Source organism: Thermobia domestica, chromosome 8 (assembly GCF_964235325.1).
Source record: "Thermobia domestica chromosome 8, izTheDome1.hap1.1, whole genome shotgun sequence".
NCBI lineage: Eukaryota > Metazoa > Arthropoda > Insecta > Zygentoma > Lepismatidae > Thermobia > Thermobia domestica.
Genome location: NC_137461.1, coordinates 22,635,048 through 22,647,652, shown reverse-complemented (window position 1 = coordinate 22,647,652; position 12,605 = coordinate 22,635,048). Strand labels below are relative to the sequence as shown.

Genomic DNA, 12,605 nt, shown 5'->3' with positions numbered 1-12,605 from the left:
AACGTTTTTTTAACAACATTACTTGGGTTGAAATGAAAGAGTCCTCATCAAAGATAACTGTATAACATAGGCATTGGCGGATCCAGGATAGGAGGGGCTAAACAATAGTTTGCCGCTTTACCCAGTGTAAAACAGGATTGAAGTCCATTTTATCCAGTGTATACCCGAGCGTTAAGGGGTTCTATAACCCTCATAGCCCCCTTGAATCCGCCTCTGAACAAAGGCATACTAATTTGTTAAATGATATAGGAAACCTGTATTTTATGTTTACAAGTATAGAGTTGCAAGTATGAAACTATTACAAGTGCTATAATCGATGTGATTTAATGATATATCAAGTCTCTTTGTATACTATTCTTATTTATGTGCATATGTAGCGCCCCAGAGGGCCCAATCCCTGGCAGGCTACAGTTAAGTTTGATTGCTCAGTACCGGAGCACTGAGATGATAAGTATATGATAGGGGTCGCCACCTGTGATCAGCCTATGACACAGGAGAAGAATAAAGCAAGATGCTAACACAGGAATAAACTGCGCTAAAGTAATGCGATAATAACAAAACAGGGAAAAGAGAAAAAAAAAACTTTAGTACAACGGCAAACGAATCCAACATGTGCGAGACTGCCCCCTGCACACTCTACGAGTGCACAGAAAACAGCCCTTCCCTTGTGCTGTGATTTCCTTACCTATGCGTATCTCATGAGAATGCAGGAGCTGAAAGAGAAGACAGTAGTGTTGATCTCTCAAATATAACACTTATGGTAGGGTGTTGCAACATTTATTTAACTGAAAGAATTTTCACAATTTAAGAGTAGTCGATCTTGCCAAATATGACAACAAAATTATACTGAGATTACTATTGCGACTGATTTCTGAGAACCCTCTGCAATGTTATACTTCGTAACTTATTCAGGTACATAACTGAATAAACTTACACCCACGATATAACTACACCTGAGTTGAAAATAATGATACTCGATTAAACACACACATCAAAGATATTGAAAATATATGTATATATATATATATATATATATATATATATATATATATATATATATATATATATATATATATATATATATATATATATATATATATATATATATATATATATATATATATATATAATAAAATGGCATAATGAGTAATTTATTATGACCTTAACAGATAATAGAATAAATGGCTCGAGCAAAATATAGACTTATTTACCACGACTAGTCGGGTTTACACCAATTATGTAATACTTAAAAATGCAACATGACAAACTTATGAGTAACTACCATGGCAATAATGAACCCCAAAGAAACATCATGCTAGATAGAGTTTCACTACCTCGCATATAAACATAAAACAAATGACTTGTCCTAACTGAATGAGGACATAAAAGTGGGCTAAGGATGGACAAATTAGACAAATGTAGTTATGCAACATTATAAATAGACCGGACAACGAGTTGCTAATAACCAAGCCTCGGTCAAGATGCTGGGTACAAATAAACGTCATAATTATGGAGACGTAATGATCTGATTAACAAAAACCCATGTAATCGTCATGTAGTGGCGCACTCGGACAAAAATTAAAAGGGAAAGACCATAAAGTGATCAATATGAACTGACAAAAGTTAATTCCATGGTGACCTTAACATAGCAAACCAAAAGGACAACATTCCTGATCAACTTGTGCTAGATGGCCAAGTGCCTCTTAAATACGGAAAACGTATTCATGTTTCAGACAGTGATAAACTCAATGAATAGCGGTTAACTAGACATTCATGTAGCTAGTGGTATTCCTATGACGTACTTCAGCGTTGATAAGTGCTAATAGACATTTGTAGAAAATACATTCTTAAGACGTACATCAGCAAATCCACATAAGGGTGCTATGTAAACACGATTCCATGAATCAACAATAGTAAAGATAATTCTGTACAAAGCAGAATTATGGTTAGCCTGCTGCGAAGGCGGGCACTCATAACATAGGGTACTTACCCCTTTGACAGGTATTAAACAAGCAGAAATTATTATACCTTTTACAAATGCACTTTCACTATTAACGGAACACATTCCTATAGGAAAATAAATGATATACACACTAACTGCTGCTCAAAGCACACACGATGCACAAAACTTGGACAAAATAAATGATCACTGTTGTGGAGAGGTTCCTCTGAATTATATGGCCTAGAAGATTAGACACAAGAAGATTTCTTCATTTTTACACAACCCGGTCGGGGCAGGTGGGAGCTGGTGTGCACCCAATCCATGACGTTCACTGGACAGCTTGAAAACGATGATAATATGCTTATTTATGATTATAAACTGAAGTCTAACCGATAGGTAGTAAGATTATAACATCATAACGATAATATAGGAACTGAACACTTTGTGAAGATCACAGATAGTGGATTAATGAAAACATATATACACATCAACTCTTATTGATTAACACTTCAGGCGTGAGCCTATGCACAAAGTTCCACTTTAACCACTTGAAGCGATGATAGGTTCTTAACTTCTTGAATAGCCACCCAAAAGTGATGGATCACATAGATTACGAGGTTACGTGCGATTAAGTGGCTAAACAGCATGAGCAAGATTAGTATGAACAAATGATAACCCTGTAGACATACTTGCCACTCAAATAACTCACAATGATAACAATGTTCTGGATTCCACTCCCAGAGTGTTATATTATTACAGGCGAAGTTACTGCAAACTCTTGATGCTTCCATATTACATGAAGACACAGATATCACTGAATAGTACAGATGAAGAGAGTGCTTACTTTCGTCTCGCTTCACGGACATTGCGAATGAGTTGGGGGCCCCGCTGCTAAGAATTTAGTTGGACATTAAGTACGTTAGTTCAAACTGCAAGTTAAAAATACAGGCCACTAACAACATGATGACCAAGTCGCTTTGAGAATGGTTCACACTAGATATCAGAATATGATGACATGACAGGATGCAGTCCAACCTAAAAACGTGCACCCACACAAAGATGGCTCACGTGGTAGCTAGGGCGAATAAGTATTACCCAACTCCATTCAGAATTTTATACTATGCAAATTAGCGGTACATATGAAAAACATGTGAAGCGGCTCACTAGAGTATGAAGTAGATCAAACACACTTTTAAATAGGACGATGGCCAATGTAAATAGAGATTTGACTTAGTTTTTGTTAACACACAAAAGTTAATGTTACCATTGCGTCTTCTTGTTTAGCTTCGAGTACCCAGAATCCCTTGCGCGAGCCCGCGAACATGATGTTTCAGCAGGGTTGCCAAATACAAAAGGATTACAAGAGGTAAGTAGTAATTTGTACTAATGATACAATTGTAGAATCGTTTATATATAGGGGCGTTACACATACTCTTCGTTGATAACACGCCTGCTCTCAATAGATAAATTTCACTCTATCACGCGCCCCTCTGCTGCAATCCAACCACGACTTGGGTTAGATAGCATTCTTGTTTTTTGGTGGCCACCTAGCACAAGTAGTTTGTGCTTTTTACATACTCGGTTGTTTTTTATGGCATACGCCCGAACACATTTATACGGTACCTGTAAGGGAAAGTTCTCGTAAAATTAATCTGTACCCTCGAATGCAACTCTACCCTAAGAAACAATTTAAGACACTATACGAGTAAATTTCGTGACGAAACAATTGCATATCATAGGATAGCATGTAACCATTTCCAGGGCACATCAGTTTGAACGAATGTTATCAAATTGTTCTGTATTCAATTATTTGTGAATGCGCCAGGGTTAGGGTTGCCAGATTTTGTAAACGAAAAACCGGGACACCAATCTTAGGCTATATGTAGGATGTTTCTTGGGAGGTGATACTTGACACCAAGATAAGACAAAAAAGTATAGACCATCCTGGGTGCACAAATACAAATGCTTTCTTTGGGAGTTGTAGGTTGCCGAAAACATGAAAAAATGAACTTTAGAGGTCCATAGCTTCAAAACAATGGAACCTACCGTAGTGGGGTCAAGATTTCACTGAGGAACTAGTATGTGCCCTATCCAAATATCAAAGTTTCAGAATCTTAGGACATTTCTGGAACAATTTTTATAGAGGTAGTTGGTAAGTACTTCAAATTATATGCCCGTAGCCAAATTCCCTCTATAAACATTGCTTCGTGAGTACCTTAGGATTCTGAAACATGTATTTTTGGATAGATCACATATTAGTTACTAAGTGAAATTTTGACCCGAGTACGGTAAGTTCCATAGTTTTCAAGATATGGACCTTTAAACTTATTTTTATTTTTTTGTTTTCGGTAGTCTATAACTCCGAAAGGAAGCATTTGTCCAGAATGGTCTATACTTTTTGTCTTATCTTGGTGTCAGGAATTACCTTCCAAACGTTGTCGGCGTTGTTTTGAAACACCCTGTATAAGGTCAGGATTCTTACTCATTTGTAGGGACGTGAAGTTTTCGATAACGTCGAAAACTTGAAACAGGCAAAGTAAAGTATATAGATATACCCAAATACCGTATATGACAGGAGGCTGTTTTTGGTGTTTTTAAATCGCGAAATAACGCGAATTTAGTACCTTTTCAAAATAACTCCGAAATACATTGCATAAAGCGATAGATTCGCGAAATCGTCATGTTTACCGGTAATACTAATAAAATAACACAAGTTTTCTTTGCAACAAAATGTGATTCAGAAAAGACCATCAGTCCTGTTATTTTTAGAACAGTTGGTTAGTGAAAGTTTCCCCTGATATTTTGCTGCCTATACTCTCGAAACAATATCTTTACTAACTTCCAACGTTTATTCTGAAAGATATTTTTCAGAATACAACTCCGTAGTTGCGGTAAGGAGGCAAAACCTTAAAGAAGAAAATGTGGAAATATTGACAATTTTGTCCTTTGAAAAATAAGAAAAATTGAAGAAACTATAAATTCGCCATTAAGTGAAAATGTATGTTGATCAGTGTTGCCAACAACATCTGAAGAAAATAGGCTAAACGGACTTCAAAAATAAGTTTTTTTTTTTTTAACTTAAATGGCTAGATTCTGAACTGCTAACCTATAACCCATATTATAGTGAGTGAGTTATAGTAAAATTTGAAATGTTGAAGTTTATTCGCTGAAGACTAAGATGCAACATACATGTCTTTAAACTACAATAAAATCCATCAACAATTCATCTGGTTTGTGAAAGTCAACAGCCATATTATCAGTTGAATTGAAATAAGTCATCATCGATGACGTCGCAGTAGCTGAGGCGCTGGAACTGGATGCACCATCGTTGGACTGTGGGTTGGTGATATTTGTGTAGACTAACATCGTCCCAATTTTCAGTACTTTCGGCAGATCATAGTCCTTACAAACACTTCTTATTTCTCCGTACACACACATGAATCATCATGATTTATTTTGAGAGTTTTCAAGCTAATTAGATAGCAGTATCCTATTTGTTTCTTTTAATAAACAACATCAATCTCTCCTGCTTGAAGAACCGAACAGTTTACTACATTTCTATCAGAAAACTTTCATTCTTGCAATGAAATATGAAAATTAAAATAATTAAATGAAGCAAAATCGACCGTGACGGGAGCGATATTAAAATTCTTTCTGACTCGATAACTATTGTTAAGTAGTTGTAAATCTCTGGGCGGTGAGAGGCAAGAAGAATGAAAAACGAGTGTTTGTTGCGTAATAAAACTCTCACTTGTCTAAAGAAATCAATTAATACGATAATATATAATGACAAATCTCAGTTTGAAAAATAACATTTAAAAGTATTTTTAGAATCAATTTAACGCTAATAAAAAAGGCCAAAATGGCAAAAGTGTTTCACAAAATAAACTATATTTCAGGCTATAAGTATTTTGTAGATTTGTTTGGCTAAGTGCCTCTCCCAATATGCTAGATTTAGACAAAAATAGACCAAATTGGCATCACTGATGTTGATAATGATATGAATTTCGTTTTAAATAAGTATATTGTGAATTGATTTTTTTTTGAAGTGAAGAAAATGTTAATAAACACTATACTATAAATTTCATTTTAGATAAGATTATTGTGATTTTTTTTTTTTTTTTTTTTTTTTTTTTTTAAGTGAAGAAAATGTTCTGAAACACTGCAGTATGGTTTTTAGTCGATATATGTATTCAAATCATACATTAAATAAATCCAAGTTTAGGAGAAATATCGAACCATTTTTTCTCAGATGGTAAGTCCGAAAATATGTATAATTTATTCTTTTTAAATTTAAGATGTCAAAATTTAAAACTATTTGTTTAAATTTAAACTTTTATTTTAATTATTAATAGGTTTCACAGACCACTTTCTCTATGTTTACAATATACTTGCTTTTCAAAATCATTACAAAATCAATCCCTATTTGCTTGCATTAAATCGCGAAAAATAACACCAATTTTAGGGATAAAATAAAACAAAAGCTTCACGTCCCTACACATTTGATAAATTAATTCTGTCTTTTCCAGGTTACTATTTTCAATTTTCCAACTCGTTCTGTACACAGTTAACGCAAAAAAAAAAAAAAAAAAAAAAAAAGCCCCACAAGTGATGTATAAAGAATATGAAAAGATAACATAAGAAGAATTGCCTGGCGTGTTTTTTTCCGAATTCCGTTTTGTTGTGTTTAACACGTCCTAAATATTACGACAATTATGACACACCCTCCCATTTATGATGATTGAAGAGAGACATTTTCTTTGCTGCATCATCTGTCAGAAACATTATCCTAAAATAAATACAAATTTAGCAGTTAGCAAGAAAAGATACATTTACGCTAAATCAGAACGATTAAAAAAAAAGTTTTTGTATATTTTCTAAATCATTTTCTTCCCCTCTGGAAACTAAACAACCCATAGGACGAAAGAATTGACGTCATTTTCAAACCCGTTGTTGTTTGTTTAATAAAATTAATTGGCTGCACAAATCTTTCGAAAAGTTTCCGTTTTACAGGTTGAATTTTTTCAATCTGAAGTACGAAAACCGGGACAAACAGGCGTCCCGAAAGCCTTTTTCGGGACAGTTAATTCTTTCATTGAAAACCGGGACGTCTGGCAACCCTAGCCAGGTATCATTTATAGCAAGAAAAGTGAAACAAAAATGCATTTAAAAAATTGACGGACTACTCTTAATCTACTCTATTTATTTTTACAATGATCAATATAATAAATCAATGGTCAATGTAGGCTATATACATTATTAATTTTCCAACAATTTCTATGTTACAGTGCTTTGCACTTTTCTCTCTTCGGAAGTGAGATTTTATTGATCTTTTAATACTTGTATAGGCTATTGTAGACTTCCACTTTAGCGTGTCGGTGAACACAATGTGTTGCACTGCTAAGGAAAGTTTAAGAATAGACTAATCATATAACTAAATAATAAAAATTGTCATTGCCATAACGCTTCACTAATGTGACATCACAGTGAACTTGAAACATGCGGTGCCGAATAAAACAAACAACGGTCGATAAGCGACCTCACTCTCGACGGGTGCGTTTGCTCGTCGCCTCCTTAGCTCAGTGGTTAGAGCACTGGTCTTGTAAACCAGGGGTCGTGAGTTCGATCCTCACAGGGGGCTGAACATAGGAGTTCAAATTTTTTCTAGTTAATTTACTAATGAATTATAAGTTATTTTACTAATAAATTATAACTTGTTTTACTAATAAATTATAAATTGTTTCTATCTATAAATTATAAATTGGTGCTTTTGTTTTATGATAAAATCGAGTATATTATGAATACTTCAGGTTCCTTAACTTCTGCTTATGGGATTTCACCGCTATGAACAGGGCCGTGCCGTGGAAAATCAGTGCCCGGGGCGGGAGTATACGATGGCGCCCCCATACATATAATCCAAGCAATTTCCATATCTTTTTTCGTTTTTTTTCTTCCGAATTTTTTGCCCCTTACTTCGGCGCCCGGGGCCGTCGCCCCGCTCGCCCCTTCCACGGCACGGCCCTGGCTATGAATACTCTTGTACCATTATACTGGATGAAACCATTCTTTACTAGCTTAAGAAGAGCTTTTTTCGACTTTTACGGAGCTAGCGTGTATTGTTTATTTTGTAACTTCAGAATTATCCCTTCTGCTCAGGAACGAAATCAGGAAACAGAATGTTCGAATATTATCCGAATAACAAATATTTGAAAGAAAATTTAACAGCACTAATTGAAACGAAAGTAAAAGGGGTCAATTAATAACATCTCTGGAAAATAACGTTTAACATTCTTATTTTTAACGCATATTCTCCTTTAAACCAGCAGTTATCCGATCTCTCATTAAATATGGCGGCGTATGATTTGTGTGAGGCTTCTCTGGAGTTTAGTGGTTGGGGGTTGAAATTAGTTAATGGCAATATGGCGAATTTATAGTGTTGAATATACAACTATCTAGTTCATGGGCCCTGACTTTTAATTTTTTCAATGTGTGGTCACGCTTCGGTACTTCTAAGATAAATCACGTCGCAAGTCTTGTTTTCAAATTTTAACACATCCAATACATCAGTTGTTTTCAAATTAAGGGGGAGGGATGTCATAAACAACAATCAAGGGGGCACAGACTACTGTAATGAAATGAAAGGCATAAGGATATTTATTTTATTTTAATTTAGTTATTAATTTATTCATTTATTTTTACACGATCACCTGAAAATTTTGTATTGAACGAAACTCTTTAATATTTGAAATTCTGTTGCAAATGTATTGAGCAATATTTGCTAAAGGAAGAGAGAAAAATCTAATGGGTGCTTGACAGGCCCATATCCAAGAGGGGTCAAGGGGGCCGGTCGCCCTAAATTTTTACCAGTCCCCCTAAAATTTTCACGCTAGGCTTGCAAATGAACTATAATATGGTGATAAACTATAGTATGGTTGGATCACCCCCCTAACTTCTATCGGCCCGCCTAAATTTTTGGGCTGGCTACCAGGCTTGAGCCGCGGAGCACGCATGTACTCGATGCCTAAGGTCAAGTTTGTTTTTAGTCTACAGTGACGTACGCAGAATATCATTAAGAGGTGTTGAAGCACACAATTTCATATTCTTTCATTACAAACATGATTTTTGTATATACAATATGTTAATTTTTACATAAAGTCTTGCTCAAGGAGGAGTGTTTAACCCCAACTTCCCTTGCGTACGGTACTATTATATAAATGAAAACAAAAATAATTTCCCTTGTGAACCAATTTGCTGTAGATGCTCATCACAGTTAAATATTTTTTTTTAAATCTTAATTTTCTTCTTTATATATATATATATATATATATATATATATATATATATATATATATATATATATAAAAATCTGCGCAATTTCTTTATTATATTATGCTCTGAAATTACTTAAAATAACGTACGCTATAAAAGGCTATTTTATCAAATGAATTGAAATAATCATCTAAGCAGCGGCGACACTAGGGGAGGAAGAGGGCGGGCATCCCGCGGTGACATCCTCAGCCTCCTAACGTGATGTCAGCTAATATAAAGGCCAACTAATATAAAACAATTATTTTCGGTATACGGAAAATAGCTGCCCCTCACAATGTCTCTTCCCCACCCCCCTCAAGAAATTAAAGCTAGCATAGTCACTGCATCTGACCAAAATTCGTTATTGCTTGTATTACTGTCAAAGACATTTATTGAAACAACATTACATTCGTTTCATTCATTATTTCTTTCTTTCTTCTTTACTATTATCCAAGGATGTTATAAAATAGAGGATCTGCCCATATGTATCTTCATCCTATGAACTCAATGAGGCCAAAAAACAGCTGAGCATCGGCTGAGCCGGCACGTCTGATTGGCCACTCTCGTTTCCGCCATGATTGTTGGCTCCAAACATTACGATCTTAGTGGCGCGGAGTGGACAGAGTAGGTGTGGCGAAGCTGTGACGTATGGCTTCACGATTTTGTTTTATGGGCAGATCGTCTATTTTATAACATCCTTGCTATTATCAGTGTTTTAAAGTAAGTGCCTCCGACATAAATGTAGTCTTAGTAGGCTATAAATGTTAAGTTTGCTAGTGCCTTAAAGCTTTTCATTCGGTTTTATAATTACAGTCGCAGCACTTTGGCCAAGTCGACAATTGCACTGTTATTGTCCCAAAGTAGAAATATTGTATTAAATCATATGGTGCTAAATATCTTTAATTACGGCACAAGCTGGAACCAAAATGGCGCGGGCGAATTCGCCTGCACTAAATTCTATACAGTTACAAAGTGAATAAGTTGAAGATAATAAATAGGTATGTTATGTCCACATATAAAAATTGATTTGATTTGATTTTAGTTTAGCGTCCCTTTCAGCAGCGAGGCTATATGAGACGTGGACCTACTAATTAACGTGGAATCCGAACCACATGAGCTCCCACCGGGAATCGAACCCGGGTCTCTCACGCCAAAGACGCGTACGATATAAAAATTGAGTACTAAACAAAATTAATCTAAAGTATCACTTACATTAAATATAATAATTGCACGAAATGGGAGTTCGAAACAGTTTATCGTATTCTGACGCTGCCTTGCCTCGAATCCTAAACTTGCACTTATTTAGACACAACTATAAACTGAGGATTACTTAAATCTCATAATGTTACACACTATATTATTAATATCAGATCTTGAAAGTCCGTTTTCAAACTTTTCATCACAGCAAAAGATATGACTATCTAAATAATTTCTACTTTATAAACGTATACTTTAAACTATACAACTGGGTTTGATTTAATTTCATCATCTAACAATCAGTGAAAGTAAATATTTTTATTATCCTTAAAATATTATGCTTATAGTAGTCTATTTGTAGTCACAGCACTTAGGTTAAATCGACTACTGCTAGTGTTCTCACGAGATAAGACATTCTTGCGCTATAGTTATCAATGATAAAACAAGACTCTCAAAAACTGTGCCTAAAGTAAAAACTATTATAAATACCTAAATCAATCAAAATAAATAATGATTTTAAGATAATTTGATAACTGACCATAGAAGTGTATATTTTACCAAGAACTGAGTTTACAAATTGTTTCCCTTATTCATGCGTGCTGAAAATCAGAATGCTATGGAAGTTTACAGTTAGAAGACTTACGTTGAGTAATAGTTCGTAAAAATAACTGGGCATCATACCCCTGTTTTACTGACCTTCTATAGGATCGTACCCAGAGGCAGGTGGGGATATTAGGAGTCAATACCTCTCTCTCTCAAAATTAGGCTATCACAAATACAGTGAATAGAGTTTACAAGGATATTCTATCATTTTCAACTGGCCTTGTCATGAAGTAATAAAATTCAGAGGAGAATATAATTGATCTCATGGAGGTCTTCAAGACTGAATTGATTAAACTCAAAATAACCCCGGAGATCTTCCAGACTGAATTGATTAAACTCAAAATAACCCCGGAGATCTTCCAGACTGAATTGATTAAACTCAAAATAACCCCGGAGATCTTCCAGACTGAACGGATTAAACTCAAAATAACCCCGGAGATCTTCCAGACTGAACGGATTAAACTCAAAATAACCCCGGAGATCTTCCAGATTGAATTGATTAAACTCAAAATAACCCCGGAGATCTTCCAGACTGAATTGATTAAACTCAAAATAACCCCGGAGATCTTCCAGACTGAATTGATTAAACTCAAAATAACCGCGGAGATCAACACCATTCGTGCAGTTGGGGATACAATTTGAAACTGAAACAAGCGTGTTTTTCGGAACAAAAAACAAAATTAACACAAAACATAAGTATACATAGATTCCTACGACATTGTTCATACTTTTTGAGCTCCTCGTATGAAGAAGAGCCTTAGCGTCTAGAACTATTCTGTAGAAATTTTAACACGTCATTTTCAAATTTATCTAAACACAAATTTCAAATTCTCTTGACAGAGGCGGAGTTGTAATCATATAGCTTACCCTGCTGGACCAAAATAAGAGCTCACTGTATTAATATATTTATAAAATGTACTTGACTTTGTTAATATGCTTTACTAACCCGCAAATTGAATCACGAATATTAATATAAAAGCAAAATATTAATTATAAAATTTTCTGAAAGTTTTTTTTTACAAAAAAAAAAATCATTCTTACGCATGCAGTGTACTGGTAGAGTGTTCACCTCCGGTGCTTGGAGTCCCTGGTTCGATCCCAGCTCGCGCCATGTGGACTTTGTGGTGGACAAATCCCGTGCTGGTGGGTTTTCTCGTGGTTCTCCCGTTTCCTCCCACTTTCTTCATTCCACATTTCATTCATTTCTCATAATCACCGTCTCCTTTAGCCTAACCGGCATAACCGTGGGACGTAAACCTTAAAGATTTCATTTCATTTTTTGTATTATCATTTTTGATTATAAACATACACAACACTAGAGATTCAGAGATTCTTTTCTGCTCACAAAACTTGCAGCTTACAATAATATCCCCATTTTTGTTGACTTCTTTTAAAGTAAAATAACCTACCAAGTGTACTTAAATCAAGGTATTTTCTTTGTTTTTGGTTCGAATAACTAGCGCGTTATAGTTTTGCACAAACAAACAAAAAGACTATGATAAATTCCGCCAACTAAACAAATATCATTTGAAATAGATGCACTTCCAGTCCTCTT

The 12,605-nt window shown here is 35.0% G+C and overlaps 1 non-coding gene across 1 annotated transcript; it reads left to right on the top strand.

The window, feature by feature from the left end:
- Nucleotides 1–7,510: 7,510 nt before the first annotated feature.
- Nucleotides 7,511–7,583, top strand: TRNAT-UGU (transfer RNA threonine (anticodon UGU)). The gene has a single exon. It is a non-coding gene; the product is annotated as a tRNA-Thr (tRNA).
- Nucleotides 7,584–12,605: the final 5,022 nt, after the last annotated feature.